The sequence below is a fragment of the Mesoplodon densirostris genome, chromosome 11 (assembly GCF_025265405.1).
Source record: "Mesoplodon densirostris isolate mMesDen1 chromosome 11, mMesDen1 primary haplotype, whole genome shotgun sequence".
NCBI classification, from domain to species: Eukaryota; Metazoa; Chordata; class Mammalia; order Artiodactyla; family Ziphiidae; genus Mesoplodon; species Mesoplodon densirostris.
In genome coordinates, this window is record NC_082671.1 from 33,598,583 (window position 1) to 33,617,896 (window position 19,314).

General features: G+C 38.5%; 1 protein-coding gene across 6 annotated transcripts in view; it reads right to left on the reverse strand.

Moving 5' to 3' along the window:
- The window catches only part of FRS2 (fibroblast growth factor receptor substrate 2), a 123,891-nt gene that overhangs the window by 29,280 nt on the left and 75,297 nt on the right, over positions 1 to 19,314 (reverse strand). The window contains exon 1 of one of the 6 annotated variants that reach the window (XM_060112415.1): positions 1,797 to 1,879. The exons of the other annotated variants lie outside the window; for them this stretch is intronic. The gene's annotated coding sequence lies outside the window, so the exon portion shown is untranslated. Of the gene's footprint in view, positions 1 to 1,796; positions 1,880 to 19,314 lie in introns of those variants that run through there. 6 annotated transcript variants of the gene reach the window in all.

Below are 19,314 nucleotides of genomic sequence, written 5' to 3' on the forward strand. Positions count from 1 at the left end.
CATTCTGAGTTCCAAACAACTGATATACCACAGCACTCCTGGAACGAACACAACACAATGGACTGAGGATATCTTGTCTTGACTTTGGAACATGAATGCCTCAGATATCCACTTTGGTTTCTTCTGAGTAGTGGAAGCCTTAGAACTAAAAGGTGATTGGGAGGTAGTGAGAGGGAAGAGGTAGTTATAGCCACTATATAGAGCTATAATCTTGTTGTAACATGGATGTTTTTCTATAAAACAGGTATATATATATATATGTATCATCAACTATGAGTTTATATTCAAGAAGAATACAATTTTACCAGGAAAATTATCAAAAAGCTAAAAATTACAGTAAATACAGTCTACTAACACTATTTTTTATAGCAAACTGATTATAAAGCCCCTTCTTTATACCAGACATAGATTCACTTGGATTATCTCAATCCATACAACCACCCTATGAGGTAGGTACTATCATTATTTCTTTGTAGCACATGAGGAAACCAAGGCTTGAAGAGGCTAGGTAGCTTTTCCAAGGTTAATAAGAGGAAGTGTCACTTAGTATGATTATCTCTAGGTTCAGCCATGATGCTGCAAATGGCAGCAATGGCACGATGCCAGAATTAAATCCAGATCTGACTACAAAGCCCAAGTTCTTATTAATTAATATATGTAAAAAGCTTAAAACAGAGCTCAGCATATAGTAAGCATGTAGTAAATGCAAGCTATTGAAATGGTAACAATACTTTATTATAAAACAATACTGTATGCATTTGGCATTCAGTCAAAATTTCTATGCCTAAAATTTTTCATTTATAAGATTAGGACACCTATTTCACAGTTATTGTGAAAACCACATAAATTCTGGCTATAAAGGCATTTAGAAAAATATACAGTGTTTAGAAAGACAGGCATTATTATATCACCACTACATGTAAAATCCTGTCTCTTATATCACAAAGAAGGCTTTTGCACTGTAAGTACAAAAGCCTACAATTTAAGCACCATCTTCATAACAAGAGTTACATTAATAAATTTAGTAAAGCTGTCCTAAATTATTCCAATATGATTCTTGCAGAATGACAAGCAAAGAGAACACTGAACTCTATTCACTAGCATGATTATAAATCTGTTGCTCAGGAAGGTATATTTGCTCTTTCAGTTCACTAGCACAGAGGGCGAATTTGGCTTATACTACAGTAGTTCTGTTCAAATACAGCCAGGACAGAATATCTATAGTTAGAAGCATAGCAATATAACTCTATATTTTGGGCACAGCTAACTGTCGTATTTAATTTCATTAAGACAATCAAGAGAATAGCATTCAAAAACCTTGGTCTTTGTGTAAGTGGTCTGGTTGATTGTTTTTAAACTATTTGGGTAGGTCTTTTTTTTAAAATTGATATACCTTAGTTTTCTGTTTATTTTTAACACTGCTAAGGATTTTTTATTATTTATATTACTCTAAGAAAGAGAAGTTAAAAAAAAAGGCTAAGGAGGGAGATTCTCAGTATATTCTGCTAGTCACTAAACCAGAGTCATTCTGTAAAAAGTAAGGATACATGCAATGTAGTTTCCTTGGTTAGCTGAAATTTTAAAACATATATGTACACAGTAAACCAAAAAAGTACCCAAGTATTTTTAAGCATCTATCCATGAATATGGTTGTATCTGCATAACTCTAAATAGATCTTCTTCCTTTAAGTTTTTTATTCTACTAAGGGCAATGTTGGTGAACCACTTTGCAACTCACAACCCTCTATGAACTCCCCCTTTTTTTAACTCTCAAAAAAATCAATTACATTACTTACAAATCACTTCAATATCTGGTACTTTATTTTCTGGAAACTCTTTATGACTAATCTAAATTCCTTGTACTGCAATTTAAACCAGATTCCTCTCATTTTTATTTTTTCTGTAAGAGACAAGTAAAACCAGGATGATCAAGAAAGATTAAGTACATGCTTATGTATATTTAAACTGCCATCAATTCATTTTCCTATGGATAAATCTAAAATATTAATAAAGAAACATTTATTTTAGACACAGTTTTATTTTTTGTTTTTGTTTTTGTTTTTGCAGTACGCGGGCCTCTCACTGTTGTGGCCTCTCCCGTTGCGGAGCACAGGCTCCGGACACGCAGGCTCAGCGGCCATGGCTCATGGGCCCAGCCGCTCCATGGTATGTGGGATCTTCCCGGATCGGGGCACGAACCCATGTCCCCTGCATCGGCAGGCAGACTCTCAACCACTGCGCCACCAGGGAAGCCCCAGACACAGTTTTTGAATTAAGCTAACAAAAGCTTACTTAGTAAATAAAAATGATTGTAAACAGCTATCAATATTAAGGAGAGAATAAAAAATGAGTTCATTCATTTCTCCATCTATACATTAAAGCATTCAACAACTATTTTCTGAGTACCAACTCTCTTTGCCAGGCACTGAGTTAAATGTTAAAGAAAAAAAGAGGACATACACATTCCCTAATTGTAAGGAGCTTACTGTTTAGTGAGGGAGGCAGACAAGCAAAGTAATACATGGCAGAGTTACAGATCCATGTATCTATGTGCCAGTGCCATCAGAACATTTAACTCAGAGCAGAAGGAAAGAGAGAAGTGATCAAGGAGCCTTCCTAGGAAAGGTGACCACTAAGTCAAGTCCTGAAAGACGGATGCGAGTTTTCTAGGGCAAGGGCAATCCAAATGAAGAAGAGTGCATACTAAAGCACAGAAACCTAAAAGAACATGGCAGCCTCCAGAACCAAATAGTTTCTTTTAGTTGGAATGTATGGTATGCATGGGAAAATGATAGGAGATAGACAGGAAGGTAGGCTCATGCCATTTCATGAAGCGCCAGTTTGCACTGCTGAGGGCAGTTCACATTTTCCCTTACAATCTTAAAGACACCACTAATGTCCTACCAAAATACTTTCTTATAGAAGCATAAAGTCTAGAATATATACAAGGAGAACATCTAATTCCTAAGAATAAAATTAATGGTGTTTTACTATGATGCCTAAAGTCTAACCTATAAGTCACAGCATCTATCTATAAACATAAACATTCTCCCAACAGTATCCAGACCTGCAGTGAGTGTCATTGTAAGATGATGACCGGAACCTCGGATACCCTTCTTTCATTTCTGGAAAATGTTACCCACTTTAACCTCATATTTCACACTGAATTTGACAAAGTCACTTTCAATCATGCATCTGGGTTTTTAGAACAGAAATCCAAGAATCTGTATGTATATCTTTATCTACTATCTATATTTCTATCAATCAAGAAGTGTGTGTGTGTGTGTATGTGTGTGTGCGTGTGTTTAGCAAATACTGAGAAAATGGTACTAAAATGGCTTATGATACAAAACACAACTTTTACCTTTAATAACACCAGTCATAATTCAATCCTGGAATCATCTATAATCTTGAAACATACTCATACCCAGAAACACTGGTGATGAAATTTACACAGTTAAATCTGGGTGCCCATCATCTCTGCCCTAAATATAAAAACAAACATACAGATGTGCAAACCCAGCAGATGAGTTACACTCTGCCTTAGCTAATTGAATAATGTAATCAGTACCAATGGCAACAATCCCCAGCACCTTAAATCACAGGCAAAAATATCATCAGCCTTGGGAACTCCCAAAGAAAGTCTTAGTTTAAGTGCTCTATGTTGCAATATAAAAATATGTACAAGGGCCTCCCTGGTGGCGCAGTGGTTGAGAGTCCGCCTGCCGATGCAGGGGATACGGGTTCGTGCCCCGGTCTGGGAGGATCCCATATGCCGCGGAGCGGCTGGGCCCGTGAGCCATGGCCGCTGGGCCTGCGCGTCCGGAGCCTGTGCTCCGCAACGGGAGAGGCCACAACAGTGAGAGGCCCGCATACCGCAAAAAAAAAAAAAAAAATATGTACAAGAAAATCAAGTACTGTCCTCCAGCAACATCAAGGGGTGAACAATCTATGTGACAGATCATGTAGCTCTCCTTACTAAAAATTCACAGATTGCACCACAGAAAGAAGACACATGATTGTAAGGTAGCAGTAAAAAAGTATATGCATTCTCCAGAAAGCATTTATCGTTAACTCTGAAAACTGGAATACATATATTTGATCTTATGGAAACAGTGCATTCAGTTTTCTGTAAGTATTATACATCAGAATTCCATGTTCGTATTTTTCAACTCGGTTATTATTTCTACATATTATTCTTAAAACTGTGTCAAATTAAACCAATGATTGCTTAACCCTCATAATAAATCTCTAGTTTATAAATTTACTAATAGACACTAGTCCCCTAGCAGGGACTGAACCCTAGCATAATAACTATTTAACTTATGAGGTTTTACTAACCTGACCAACAATAAAAGGTAAAATCCAAATATGAATTTTACAATGTTTTTCTTAGTATGATACACCTAATAGTTCTTAAAAAGAATTTGACTTTATGGCTTTATTCTTTAAAACAACAAAACACTAAATGCAAGCCACTCGAATTTCAATTTCATGTTAAATGAATATACAAATTATTCAATATCAATCCAACTACAAATATCAATAAAACACTACAAGACATACAAGAAAATCTCTAGGCAACTTCAATTTTATATAATACGCTTAGCCTAGCGCTAAATAAATATTAATGAAGAATAACAGAAAAGTAAATAAAAAGATGAATGTTCAAAACTGAATATACCGGTGTATGAGAAGAATATACCATAGATCTGCATTTTCAAACTCAGATGGTTATCATGCTAGTTACTAGACTCTTATAACAGTCTAAATATTGACTGTGTGTATATAAAATGTACACACACATTTAATTTGCTCAAAATACACTAAGTCAAATGCCAAGCAACTCTAAAAAAAATCCTCAAAACAAACTGCTTCATGAATAGGTCACTCATGACTTTCTGCACTTGTCTCAACCTAAAATGCTCTTAAATTCTCTAAGGAAAATAAGCTTGATAATTTATTTTCTACTTTTAGAGCAATGCATTCAAAATTACTGCTACAATCTAGCATTAAACTCAACTAACTCAAATACCCCACTAATAAAAATGTTTGATGTGTGTGTTTTCTAACATTCCCCACCCTCACAAAATACAAGAAAAAAAGAGTTAACCAGAAATATTTACATCAGAGTAAATATTTGATGAACTGTTTGGGGCCATTAATAAGCACTGCTTAAAGAATATTTAATGACAAAGAAAAATGTTCATGGTATAAAAAGTTAAGCAGAAAAAAAAGACAAAACTGTTCTTTTAAAATGCAATATGGGGGCCTCCCTGGTGGCGCAAGTGGTTGAGAGTCCGCCTGCCGATGCAGGGGATACGGGTTCGTGCCCCGGTCTGGGAGGATCCCATATGCCACGGAGCGGCTGGGCCCGTGAGCCATGGCCGCTGAGCCTGCGCGTCCGGAGCCTGCGCATCCGGAGCCTGTGCTCCGCAACGGGGGAGGCCACAACAGTGAGAGGCCCGCATACCGCAAAAAAAAAAAAAATGCAATATGGTATTCAGGATTGGATCCTGGAACAGAAAAGGACATTAGTGGAAAAACTGGAAAAATCCAAATAAAGTCTGTAGTTAGTTAATAAAATTATACCAGTGTTAATTTCTTAGTTTTGACAAGTATACTCTAGTTATGTAAGATTAATATTAGGGAAAGCTGAATAAAGGATATATGAGAATCTCTGTACTACCTTTGCAACTTTTCTGTGATTCTAAAATTGTTCTGAAAAAAAAATTTTATTTTAAAAATTACTTTGCATGCCCAGTAGCAAGTTTGAGAGGATCCTCATTTTAAAAAATAACACACTTACTTTTCTCTCTTCCACACCTAAACAAAATACATAAACCTAGAAAAAAAAGACTAGATAAAAACACATTAAAATGTTAACAGAGTGGTTCACTCGGTAGTAGGATGAAAAGCATTTTTCTCTTCATATTTTCTGTAGTGTGAATTGCTTTTATAATCAACAATAAATCGTTAACTAAAGAATATACAAATCAATACTTCATTAAAGGCTTCTTCAGAAAGAAAAGCTATAAATGTCTAAGCAGAGCCCAAAGGCAGACAACATATAAAACAGGTTAGGGCAGAGTGTGAAGAACACAGTGGCCAAGAGAAACTGCCAGGAGAACCTAAGTAGGCAAAACCTAATCAGTAAATGCTGGAAAACTGACAATACACGAACTTAACATCTACTCTAGGCTAAAGGTGCTCACAGTCAGCAATGTTATGCTCAGAATTCATGATTTAGGGGAGTGTCCCAAAAGTCCCCCTAACACTAGGAATTTATGGGATACGTACCCTGGGTTTATTCCAAACAAAAATAATGCAGCTAGACATGCACAACTGCCCAGTGAGAGCTTCTAGAAATACATCAGGATGACAGTGTGTTCTCTAAATTTTTCTACTTTTTTCTTCTCTAACACCTCCCTACAACCTATGCCCATGTCCAGTCTTTAGCCCAAAGACCAAAAATGGTACTCTGATGTCATTTAGCAACAGGGGTAGAGACCATTAGAACAAGATAATCAAATACTATTTCAGATGTCTGACAGGTAAGTATCACAAAAGTTTTTCAATACTTTCAGGGCAAAATATGCTGACCACCTCATTCAACCATAAGAGGGGAAAATTTAATCAACAACAAATGTTCCCCAATCAAAATAAAATACATTTGTCCCTTAAAGAAAGTGCCAGTGGAATGAGACAGAATGAATTTTGATAAAGAACCTCTTCCAAGGGACTTCCCTGGCAGTTCAGTGGTTAAGACTTTGCCTTCCAACGCAGGGGATGTGGGTTCGATCCCTGGTAGGGAGCTAAGATCCCACATACCTTGCAGCCAGAAAAACAAAATGAAACATAAAACAGAAGTAATATTGTAACCAATTCAATAAAGACTTTAAAAATGGTCCACATCAAAAAAAAAAAATCTTAAAAAAAAAGAACCTCTTCCAAGCTGTAATCAGGGTGATTTGTGTGTGTCAGGCTGTCTAACCCTCCTGAAACAGTGCTATGTGGCCTGTTCTGGGTTTTGTGTTGTTGTTTTTTTTTTTTTTTTTTTTTTGCGGTACGCGGGGCTCTCGCTGTTGTGGCCTCTTCCGTTGCGGAGCACAAGCTCCGGACCCGCAGGCTCAGCGGCCATGGCTCCCGGACCTAGCCGCTCTGCGGCATGTGGGATCTTCCCGAACTGGGGCACGAACTCGTGTCCCCTGCATCGGCAGGCGGACTCTCAACCACTGCGCCACCAGGGAAGCCCTTTGTGTTGTTTTTTAAAGATAGATTTGAATTTTTACTTTATTTATGGTCACCCTCATTCTCAGTTGTTAGCAGGTCCTAGAGTTGTCACTTAATAAATATGTATGTACTTTTTTTTTTTTTAGTTTATTCTTTTGAATCCTGGACTCTGTAATCAGATACCCATGCCTATTAAGAACAGGTGCAAAATGAGGCCCTCTACTGAGATCACAGAATATTTTACGTTCAAGAACGTGGTCTTTACTTCATGAGCTTCTTAACAGCAATTGTAAGCATCAGAAGCCTCTTCTGCTTACTTTCCAGTTCTTGGTCACGTTTAAGAAAGTGAAGGCTACCAAAAAAGTGATTCTCAGGGGGCCTCCCTGGTGGCGCAAGTGGTTGAGAGTCCGCCTGCCGATGCAGGGGATACGGGTTCGTGCCCCGGTCTGGGAGGATCCCATGTGCCGCGGGGCGGCTGGGCCCGTGGGCCGTGGCCGCTGAGCCTGCGCGTCCGGAGCCTGCGCGTCCGGAGCCTGCGCGTCCGGAGCCTGTGCTCCGCAACGGGGGAGGCCACGGCAGTGAGAGGCCCGCATACCGCAAAAAAAAAAAAAAAAGTGATTCTCAGGAATGGAGACTATAATATTATCACTGTTATTACTTCTAATACCAATGAAGATATATACTGTTTTCATCAAAACCGAGACACAACTCATTTTAAGACTTGATATTTTATATCCCACCAAGAAACAGAAGTGGTTAATTAAACTACGAGATGCCACCGACTGTAAGATACACCCAAATTTCAGTGAATAAAATTGGAAAATCAATGAAATATACAGTCAACGAAGACTATCAACTTATTACAAGTGACAGTAATGAAAGGATGTTTAAAATATCTTTTCTTTGCTCCTTCCTATACACTAGAAGATAGTTACAATCAAGTAACAGGATTTGAGTGTCCAAGACCCAATATTCTTTTGAGCCATGATAAATATTTGTCTAGAGAACAATCCTGTATTGCAGACTGCTGGGAACTATTTTCTCCATCTTCGAATGGGGAAATTAAGGAAAAAAATGAATCAAGATCTTACTGGAAGCCAAATTTAGAATTCTTAGTGTCCCTATCTACAACTTTAACTAAAGGTTTCATGGTTTGTTTTCCTTCAGATTCACCTTGATCTTAAACTCAGGATATCAAGCATCCATGGTAAAGGAAATTCTGAAGAGCTATATTCAAAAGTACAGCTAAGGTCACTGGGGCTATTCCCTCTGAGCAAAACATATGATGAAATAGAATTTGAAAGCAATGATGAGAATATCTCCTTTCTTTTTTTAAGACACATGTGGAGAAAACAAATCTCTACAGAAAACAGCCAGAATTTCTAAGATGTTTTACTCTGTACCACTTTCAAATGTTTCTTCATCAGCATGAAAGCTGGCTGAAAAGCTATCAATCTTAAATTCTCTTTAAAAAACAGGCAGGGACTTCCCTGGCAGCGCAGTGGTTAAGACTCGTGCTCCCAATGCAGGGGTTCCAGGTTCGATCCCTGGTCAAGGAACTAGATACCACATGCATGCCACAACCAAGAGCTTGCATGCCACAACTAAGGAGCCAACAAGCTGCAACCAAGACCTGACACAACCAAATAAATAAATATAAAATAAAACACAAATGAACCAAACTCCCACCCGCGCCCCCCAAAAAACAATGAACTTAATTCAACAGTTAGCTACAAAGAATATTAGTCTCATATTCTTGTTAAAGCCTTAAAATTTTTAATTTTCCATATGCAAATTCAAAATTTGAATTCTAACTATTAACCCTGCTAAATAGAAGGTAGAATGTGACTAAGACAAGTTTTTAATCTTCATATAATGGATAGATGGCCTACAACAGCTCTGCTATCTATAAATGCATTTTAAAATACCACATTAGAATCTAAAATAATGCTTCATTTTAAGCACTCTAAATTCCTCCAATAGAAGGCAGTATCAATCTCTGATAATGCCAGCAAGGCAGCATGATACAGTAAAAATATCATGAGCTTTAGAACCAGGCAGAGCTGAGGTCTTAACATCTCTGAATCTATGTTTCCCCATAGGCAAGTTAAAAACACCACCACCCACCTCATATTACTGTTACAGGTTTGGAGGCTGTTGAAGAAATCTGGGGTCTGAATTAGAGTAGTGAGCAATGAAGATGGAGAAAGAAAGATGGATTAGAGCAATACTCAGAAGTAAGCATCAGTAACACCTGATAACTGTGGTTAGACTGGGAAGAAAAGCAGAAGTCAAGGAGCATACCTACATTTTCCATTTAGGTAACAGTCCATTCATAGAGCTAGAAAACATAAGAAGGACACAAGGTTTAGAGAAGCACATAAGCTCAATTTTGAACGTATTGTGATGCCTGCCAGATATCCAAGTGGAAATGCTCAAAAGACAAACAGAAATACAAGTATGGAGGTGGAAGAAAAATTGGAGATAAGGGTCTAGGAGTCATCAGCTTATGGATGCAAGGCACAGGACAAGATGAGATTACCCAGTGAGAAGAAAAGACCTAGAGAAACTCAGAAACACCAACATTTAAGGAAACTGCAGAGGAAGAGAAGCCCACAAAGGAGACGGGAGAGGTACTGTCCAAGAAACAGGAAGAAAATCACCAAGAGTGTGGTATCACAGGGGCCTAGAGAAGACAATGATTCAAGGTGAGATGGGATACAAAGAACAGTCTAATATCAATAAGGTAAGACTGCAGAAACCATGGTAAGTTAGTTTGGAGAAGATAATATTTAGCAGTAAGGAAGAGTTAAGTCAGCTGTCTTAAAATTTCTGTTTTATGGAATAATGGACTTGAGCTGGACCAAACCACAGACATCTATGAGAATAAAATAGATTTCCGTCTATCTAACAAAGAATTGATTTCCCTTTAAATGTTGAGTTCTCAATCACTACCCATGTTCAACTGGATGAGAAGCTGGATGAGATGACTTGAGTTTTTTTCAATTGAAGTAAATTTCAAGAACTAAACTAAATCTGAAATACTTTGCATTAAGAAGAACAGAGGGAAAGACATAAGAAAAAAAAGCTTTTAAGTACTTAGAAATATAAAGTAATGGTTCTATGAAATTTTAAAAACCATATTCAAATAATTCTAAGTAAAATACATAGACAAGATAAAGAAAGGAAAATGAGACAGAGATGAACCCAATGAATGAGCAAGACAGGAAACCCACTCGTCATGTTTTGCCCATTTCAAAGTCGTTTATAATTTTTCCTGACAAAATCTTGCATGGCTCCCCCTATTCCCCTGAAAGTAAAAATTAAAGACTTTTTAATGGCTGGCCTACAAAGTCCTAAATACTCTGTTATTGTTTTCTGCCCTTCTGGCTCCAGTGGTGATCATAGGTACTTCACACTCGGCTCCAGCCACACTGGCCCCTGGCTGTTTCTGCATACACTAAACCTCAAGGCCTTTGCAATCGCTGTTCTGTTTGGAAAACTCTTCTGCCAAATACCCACATAGCTTTCTCCCTCATTTGTTTCAAGTCTTTGCTCACAAATCAATATTTAGAGGACTTCCCTGAGCACTCTACAGAAAACACATAAACTTTTACCCCACAGTGGTAACCCCTTTTCCTCTACACTGCTATGTTATTCTCCAAATGACTTATTACCAGCTGGCATGCTATATATTAATTTATTCTTTGATTCCCTGTCTCTACGCCAAAGCCAGAACAAACTATAAACTCTATGCTGTCTTCACTGCTGTATCCCCAATGTCTAGAGAGTGCCATACATATGTTAAATGCTCAAATAGTTTTAGTTGAATGAATAAATGCCATATTACTCGATAATGTTTCAAATTAGCAACATACATACTGATACATTTTGCCCCTGAATTGCTACAATATGAAAACATATCAATAAAACTACAAATAATCTCATATTTCCACTAGTTAATACATTACTTAATAGATTTTTGGGTCTTTTTTCTACCAGTTTTATTGAGATATAAATGACTGCAGCATGTATAAGTTTAAAATGTATGGCATAGGGCTTCCCTGGGGGCGCAGTGGTTGAGTCCACCTGCCGATGCAGGGGACACAGGTTCGTGCCCCGGTCCGGGAAGATCCCACATGCCGTGGAGCGGCTAGGCCTGTGAGCCATGGCCGCTGAGCCTGTGCTTCCGGAGCCTGTACTCCGCAAAGGGAGAGGCCACAACAGTGAGAGGCCCGTGTACCGCAAAAAAATAAATAAATAAAAAATGTATGGCATAATGATTTGATTTATATCATGAAATGATTACCACAATAAATTTAGTGAACATCCACCTTCTCACATAGATACAAATAGAAGGAAAAAAAATATTTTTCTCCTTGAAGTGAGAATTCTTAGGATTTACTCTCTTTAACTTTCACGTATGACATTCAGCAGTGTTAATTACATTTATCACATTGTACATTACATCCCTAGTACTTATCTTCTAACTGAAAGTTTGTACATTTTGGCTACCTTCATCCTTTAAAATAGAGCTTAAAATTATCACTTAGATTTGCGTAAACACTGACAGCTATTTCAGGAAAAACGCTTTGAATTTTAGCATATAATACCAGAAGATTTCTCTGAGAAGCAATGCTATCATGTGGCTGTCGAAGTGGGCAAATATACTCACAAGATTTACATGGCATCAGATGTCTTCCTTTTCATCCTACATAGGTCCAAAGACTGCCATCTAGATTGTAGTTATTATAGATGTGATGCCTAAAGAATCTATCTGGGCAAGTCAATTGCCTGAAAGTCACCATCCAAGCTGTATCAATTCCCCCAAGCTAGGTCACTCCTTGAAGTTCCTGCAGTCTTGGTATGGGCCTACTTGAAGGAGAATACTCAAGGACCAAGATTACTGTTTATATTGAGTTTCTGATCCTAAACCCCTCCCTAAGCTATTAATTTTTAACCTTAAAAGGTTCCTAATATTAACTAGTATTATCTTTGACTATCACTTGAACTACCTGCCGTGTGCAATTCCAAAACCAACATCTTTGGTCTAATTATTTGACATTTCTATGATTTAGTTACTTGGGAGTTATTTCAGCTAAAAGAGGAATGTGGTTACATAAGTGGAAAACACAAGTTTGGAAAATCACAGGCTACTGAAATAATGGTTTAGCTATTAACAACATATTAGTTTCTCCAAATATTTTCTTTCTTTACACTAATTCATCCAAAAATCTGTCTAAAAATTCAAAGAATAAAGAGCTCATTTTTTCCCTTCATCTATAAATAAGCCAAAAATAGAGCTAAAAAAGTAAGGCTTTAAATTCCTCCTATTGATAAGGCTGAAATTGTTTAAGATTGGGTTTGCTACCATACACATTTTTCACTTTAATTAAGTTGCTACAAAATAATATGTTTATTTGTCACAACTAAGTATGACTGTTAGTAAGGGAAGGTATTCATAACACATTACCCCTCCTCGTTGCCAGCCAAGAAAATATCTGGATTGGAGGCAATAAATGCTGTTTTCCTAATATATGGCCCCAGTGACACTTGCTTTAGTAATAAAAAAGATAACCAAATAAGCATTCAAGTGTCCAAGGCAAAATTGTTCTGAAAATAGAAAAATAGAAAAAAAATACTTATTTGAAATCAACATCTCTATTTAAATTACTAAAAATGTGTTAAGAAAGATGGTGGTGTGGGAAGATGTAGTTAGCATCTCCCCACAACTAGGGCACCTGCAGGCCGCTGGTGGGGGACTCTAACCCCCAAGGAGATGGGAGGAACCCCAGAGTAAACTGGTAGGATGCTGGGGGACTGAGGGTGGAGGAGAAGTGGAGGCCAGGCAAGATCAGCGTCCCTGAGGTGGGGGAGATCAGGAGAGGCAGTGGGGAGGGACTCTCCAGGAAGAGCGGAAGAGGAATGGAGGGCAATCGCCTGGCCCACTGGGGCTGGGGAGACTGCTAAATTCCCAAGCCGGTTCCCCCCACTCCAAAGCCCCATCCAGGCTGCATGGGTCCTGGGGGCATAGGAGGGAGGCCAGGGAGATCAGGAGTGGCAGATGGGAGAGGCCATCCAGGAGGAGTGGGAGAGGAAAGGAGGGTGCCTGCCCCACCCACTTGGGTTCAGGAAGCCTGCTGAGCTCTCAGGCCGGTCCCCTGCCCTACAAAGCCCCCTCCAGGTCACATGGGTCCTTCAGGGCATAGGAAGGAGGCCAAGGGGAGAATAGGAGAGGGGCCCTCTGGGAGGAGCAGGAGAGGAGCAGAGGGTGACTGCCCCACCCATTCGGACACAGGGAGCCTGTTGAGCTCCCAGGCTGGTTCCCTGCCCTCCAAAGACCCCCAACCCCTGCACTGGTCCTGGGGGCACAGGAGGGAGGCCGGGAGATCAGGAGAGGCAGGCGGGAGAGGCGCTCCCAGACTGCAGACCAGAGGAACAGGAGAGGAGAGGAGGGCATTTGCCCCACCCACTCAAACCCAGGAAGTCTGTTGGGCTCCCAAGTGAGGAGGTCCCCTGCCCTCTGAGACCAGGGGTGGGGGGCACACCAGGGCCCCTTCTGTTCCTTGAGCCTAAGCCTAAACCTCACCCTTGCTTAGGTCCCGCTCTCCACAGACAAGGCCTTTCCCCCACTCCTTTTTTCTTCCTTATTTTTTTCTTTTCTCTCCTCCTCTTTTTACTACTGTGGTACTGACTTACCTTCTGGTTGTTGAGTCATCTATATTTTTAGTTTTAAGTTCTTTCTAACATATCCGTTAGTTTCCTAGTCTAATTTTATTTTTTACTTTGTTATTGTTTTTTTTAACCACCCCACGCGGCTTATGGGATCTTAATTTGCAAGCACAGGGTCGGGCAGAAGCGCCTGCGGTGGGAGCTCCGAATCCAAACCACTGGACTAACAGAGAAACTCAGACCTCAGGGAATATTCAGCGGAGTAAGGTCTCACAGAGTTCCTCATCTCAGCGCCAAAACCCAGCTCTACCCAACAGCCTACAAACTCCAGTGTTGGAAGCCTCAGGCTGAACAACCAGTAAAACAGGAACACAATCCCACTCATTAAAAAAAAAAAAAACAGAGACGGAAAAAAATAATGTCACAGACGAAGGAGCAAGGTAAAAACCAACAAGCAAATAAATGAAGAGGAAATAGGCAATCTACCGGAAAAAGAATTCAGAGTAATGATAGTAAAGATGATCCAGAATCTTGGAAATAGACTGGAAGCACGGATTGAGAAACTGCAAGGAATGTTTAAGAAGGATCTAGAAGAACTAAAGAACAAACAAACAGAGATGAACAACACAATAACTGAAATGAAAAACACACTAGAAGGAATCAATAACAGAATAATGGAGGCAAAAGAACGAATAAGTGAGCTGGAAGGCAAAATCGAGGAAGTAACTGCCAAGGAGCAGAATAAAAAAAAAAGAATGAAAAGAGTTGAAGACAATCTCAGAGACCTCTGGGACAACACTAACCACACCAACATTCGAATTATACGGGTCCCAGAAGAAGAAGAGAAAAAGAAAGGGTCTGAGAAAACATTTGAAGAGATTAGAGTGGAAAACTTCCCCAACATGGGAGAGGAAATAGTCACCCAAGTACAGGAAGTACAGAGAGTCCCATACAGGATAAACCCTAGGAAAAAGATACCAAGACACATATTAATCAAACAAACAAAAATTAAATTCAAAGAAAAAGTATTAAAAGCAGCAAGGGAAAAATAAAAAATAACATACAAAGGAATCCCCATAAGGTTATCAGCTGATTTTTCAGTAGACACTCTGCAGGCCAGAATGAAGTGGTAGCATATGCTTAAAGTGATGAAAGAGAAAAACCTACAACCAAGATTACTCTACCCAGCAAGGATCTCATTCACATTCGATGGAGAAGTCAAAAGCTTTTCAGACAAACAAAAGCTAAGAGAATTCAGCATCACCAAACCAGCTTTACAACAAATGCTAAAGAAACTTCTTTAAGTGGGAAACACAAGAAAAGAAAGAGCCACAAAAACAAACCCAAAACAATTAAGAAACTGGTAATGGGAACATACATATCGATACTAACCTTGAATGTAAATGGATTAAATGCCCCAACCAAAAGACACAGACTGGCTGAATGGATATAAAAACAAGACCATATTATGTTGTCTACAGGAGACCCACTTCTGACCTAGGGACACATACAGAAAGTTAAGGGATGGAAAAAGATATTCCATGCAAATGGAAATCAAAAGAAATCTGGAGTAGCAATACTCATATCAGATAAAATAGACTTTAAAATAAAGACTGTTACAAGAGATAAGGAGGGACACTACATAATGATCAAAGGATCAATCCAAGAAGAAGATATAACAATTATAAATGTTTATGCACCCAACATCGGAGTACCTCAATACAGAAGGCAAATGCTAACAGCCATGAAAGGAGAAATCAACAGTAACACAATAATAGTAGGGGACTTAAACACCCCACTTACACCAATGGACAGATCATCCAAACAGAAAATAAATAAGGAAACACAAGCTTTAAATGACACAATAGACCAGAGAGATCTAATTGATATTTATAGAACGTTCCACCCAAAAGTGGCAGAATACACTTTCTTCTCAAGTGCACATGGAACATTCTCCATGACAGATCACACCTTGGATCACAAATCAAGCCTCGGAAAATTTAGAAAACTGAAATCATACCAAGCATCTTTTCTGACCACAGTGGTATGAGACTAGAAATCAATTACAGGATAAAAACTGTAAAAAACACAAATACATGGAGGGTAAACAGCACGCTAGTAAGCAACCAAGAGATGACTGAAGAAATCAAAGAAGAAATTAAAAAATACATAGAAACAAATGACAACGAAAACACAATGAACCGAAACCTATGGGACGCAGTAAAAGCAGTTCTAAGAGGGAAGTTTATAGCTATACAAGCCTACCTCAAGAAACAAGAAAAATCTCAAAGAAACAATGTAACCTTATACCTACAGGAACTAGAGAAAGAAGAACAAAGTCAGTAGGAGGAAAGAAATCAAAGATCAGAGCAGAAATAAATGAAACAGAAATGAAGAAAACAATAGCAAAGATCAATAGAACTAAAAGCTGGTTCTTTGAGAAGATAAACAAAATTGATAAACCCTTAGCCACACTCACCAAAAAAAAGAGGATGAAAATCAATAAAATTAGAAATGAAAAAGGAGAAATCACAACTGACACTGCAGAAATACAAAGGATTATAAGAGACTACTACAAACAACTATATGCCAATAAAATGGACAACCACGAAGAAATGGGCAAATTCTTGGAAAGGTACAATTTTCCGAGACTGAACCAGGAAGAATCAGAAAATATAAATAGACATATCAGAAGTAATGAAATTGAAACCATAATTTAAAATCTTCCAACAAACTAAAGTCCAGGAGCAGATGGCTTCACAGGCGAATTCTATCAAACATTTAGAGAAGAGCTAACACCGATCCTTCTCAAACTCTTCCAAAAAATTGCAGAGGGAGGAACACTCCCAAATTCATTCTACAAAGCCACCATCACCCTGATACCAAAGCCAGAAAAAGATATCACAAAAAAAGAAAATTATAGACCAATAACACTGATGAACATAGATGCAAAAATCCTGAACAAAATACTAGCAAACAGAATCCAACAGCACATTAAAAGGATCATACACCATTTATTCCAGGGATGCAAGGATTCTTCATTATATGCAAATCAATCAATATGATACACCACAATAACAAATTAAGGAATAAAAACCATATGATCATCTCAATAGAGGCAGAAAAACCTTTTGACAAAATTCAACACCCATTTATGATAAAAACTCTCCAGAAAATGGGCATAGAGGGAACCTACCTCAACATAATAAAGGCCACATATGACAAACCCACATATTCAATGGTGAAAAACTGAAAGCATTTCCACTAGGATCAGGAACACGACAAGGATGTCCACTCTCGCCACTCATATTCAACACAGTTTTGGAAGTCCTAGCCACAGCAATCAGAGAAGAAAAAGAAATAAAAGGAATACAAATGGGAAAAGAAGAAGTAAAACTGTCACTATTTGCCAATTACATGATACTATACATAGAAAATCCTAAAGATGCCACCAGAAAACTACTAGAACTAATCAAAGAATTTGGTAAGGTTGTGCAGGATACAAAATTAATGCACAGAAATCTCTGGCATTCCTATACACCAACAACAAAAAATCAGAAAGAGAAATTAAGGAAACACTCCTATTTACCACTGCAACAAAAAGAATAAAATACCTAGGAATAAACCTGCCAAAGGAGGCGAAAGACTTGTACTCAGAAAACAATAAAACACTGCTGAAAGAAATCAAACATGACATAAACAGATGGAGAAATATACCATGTTCTTGGATTGGAGGAATCAGTATTGTGAAAATGACTATACTACCCAAAGCAATCTACAGATTCAATGAAATCCCCATCAAACTACCAATGGCATTCTTCACAGAATTAGAACAAAAAATCTTACAATTCGTATGGAAGCACAAAAGACCATGAATAGCCAAAGCAATCTTGAGAAAGAAAAACTGAGTTGGAGGAATCGGGCTCCCTGACTTCACACTATACCACAAAGCTACAGTAATCAAGACAGCATGGTACTGGCACAAAAACAGAAATATAGATCAATGGTACAGGGCAGAATGCGCAGGGATAAACCCATGCACATATGGGCACCTAATTTACGACAAAGGAGGCAAAAACATACAGTCGAGAAAAGACAGCCTCTTCAATAAGTGGTGCTGGGAAAACTGGACAGTTACATGTAAAAGAATGAAATTAGAAAACAACCTAACACCATACACAAAAATAAACTCCAAATGGATTACAGACTTAAATGTAAGACCAGACACTATAAAACTTTCAGAGGAAAACATCGGAAAAACACTCTTTGACATAAACCACAGCAAGATCTTTTCTGACCCACCTCCTAGAGTAACAGAAATAAAAACAAAAGTAAACAAATGGGACCTAATGAAACTCAAAAGCTTTTGCACAGCAAAGGAAACCATAAACAAGATGAAACGACAACCCTCAGAATGGGAGAAAATATTTGCAAATGAAGCAACTGACAAAGGATTAATCTCCAAAATATACAAGCAGCTCATGCAGCTCAATATCAAAAAAACAAACAACCCAATCCAAAAATGGGCAGAAGACCTAAAGAGACATTTCTCCAAAGAAGATACACAGATTGCCAACAAACACATGAAAAGATGCTCAACATCAGTAATCATTAGAGAAATGCAAACCAAAACTACAATGAGGTATCACCTCACACAGGTCAGAATGGCCCTCATCAAAAAACCTACAAGCAATAAATGCTGGAGAGGGTGTGGAGAAAAGGGAACCCTCTTGCACTGTTGGTGGGAATGTAAATTGCTACAGCCACTAAGGAGAACAGTATGGAGGTTCTTTAAAAAACTAAATATAGAACTACCATATGACCCAGTAATCCCACTACTGGGCATATACCCTGAGAAAACCATAATTCAAAAACAGTCATGTATCATAATGTTTACTGCAGCTCTATTTACAATAGCCAGGACATGGAAGCAACCTAAGTGTCTATCGACAGATGAATAGATAAAGAAGATGTGGCACATATATACGATGGAATATTACTCAGCCATAAATGAAACGAAATTGAGTTATTTGTAGTGAGGTGGATGGACCCAGAGTCTGTCAGAGTGAAGTAAGTCGGAAAGAGAAAAATAAATACCGTATGCTAACGCATATATATGAAATCTAAAAAAAAAAAAAAAAAAGGTTCTGAAGAACCTAGGGGCAGGACAGGAATAAAGACGCATACGTAGAGAATGGACCTGAGGACATGGGGGAGGGGGAAGGGTAAGCTGGGACGAAGTGAGAGTGGCACTGACATATGTACACTACCAAATGTAAAATAGATAGCTAGTGGGAAGCAGCCACATAGCACAGGGAGATCAGCTCGGTGCTTTGCGACCACCTAGAGGGGTGGGATAGGGAGTGTGGGAGGGAGATGCAAAAGGGTGGGGATATGGGGATATAGGTA